A 1,090-nucleotide genomic window follows, 5' to 3' on the forward strand; every position below is an offset into this window, starting at 1 on the left:
GCAATTCAACGATATATCTCTTCTGAAATGCAGGGTTCCAAACACTGTATGTTTTTAGCATCCATTATTAGGACATCAGGCTGGCTGCGAGGCCAGATGAGAAAAGTTGGCAAGACAGGCCCGGGGGAAAATTCAGAAATGACTTTCAAATTCAGGGTGAAACACACAATATGTTTTAAACATCAATTAGAACAGTGGTTCCCAACCTAAGATCCACAGTGGGTCGCAAAGCCCTCTTGATTTTAAGAGGTTTGATTTTAATACCATATATACAGTAGCCCATGTTGAATAAATGACAAAGCATTTAAACTAATATATGCATAGAAGCAACAGAATGTGATACATTAAACATATTCTATATGTGACCGAAGAGAAATTGTGGAATAAAATGAAAACTAATGAGTTTTCGGCGGAAACAGAGAATCATGTGACTCCCTCTCGTGTGGGCGCTCGCACAGTTGGGTCCCCAAAATATTTCTACAAAGGTAAAAATATGGGTCCCTTAAGGAAAAGGTTGAGAACCACTGAATTAGAAGACCTTGCTGTGAGTCCATATGAGAACATTTGGCAAGACGGCACGGATAGAGGTAAGCCCTAGAAAGCATTTTATTTTATACAGCAATATGTTTCTTAAAAAGTCCATGGTTAAACAAACACAATTTGTTGGCAATGTCTATTTTCTGTGAGTCCAGATGAGAAAGGCTGGCGAGGCGGCACAAGTGAGACTCAGTGAGGCCCACAAGTGAGGCCCAGAAACTGAACAGCATTTTATTCAGCAATATATTTATTCAAAAATGTCAACTGTCAAAGTAGCCGCACCGCGAATCCCAGAAGCCTTTGCGAGGGCGTCGCCGCTTTCCATTGAAAATGAATTGAAGGCGTCGGTGGCAACACGGTCGCCGGTAAAGTGGGAACGCGCCGTTAGGGGGCCAGTCTATGCCAAAAATGTCCGAGTCACTCTTTTTTTAGAGGTAAGTCCTAGAAAGCATTTTATACAGCAATATGTATCTTAAAAAGTCCATGGTTAAACAAACACAATTTGTTGGCAATGTCTATTTTCTGTGAGTCCAGATGAGAAAGGTGGGGGGAA

This window comes from Engraulis encrasicolus, chromosome 1 (assembly GCF_034702125.1).
Source record: "Engraulis encrasicolus isolate BLACKSEA-1 chromosome 1, IST_EnEncr_1.0, whole genome shotgun sequence".
In the NCBI taxonomy this organism is placed as follows: domain Eukaryota; kingdom Metazoa; phylum Chordata; class Actinopteri; order Clupeiformes; family Engraulidae; genus Engraulis; species Engraulis encrasicolus.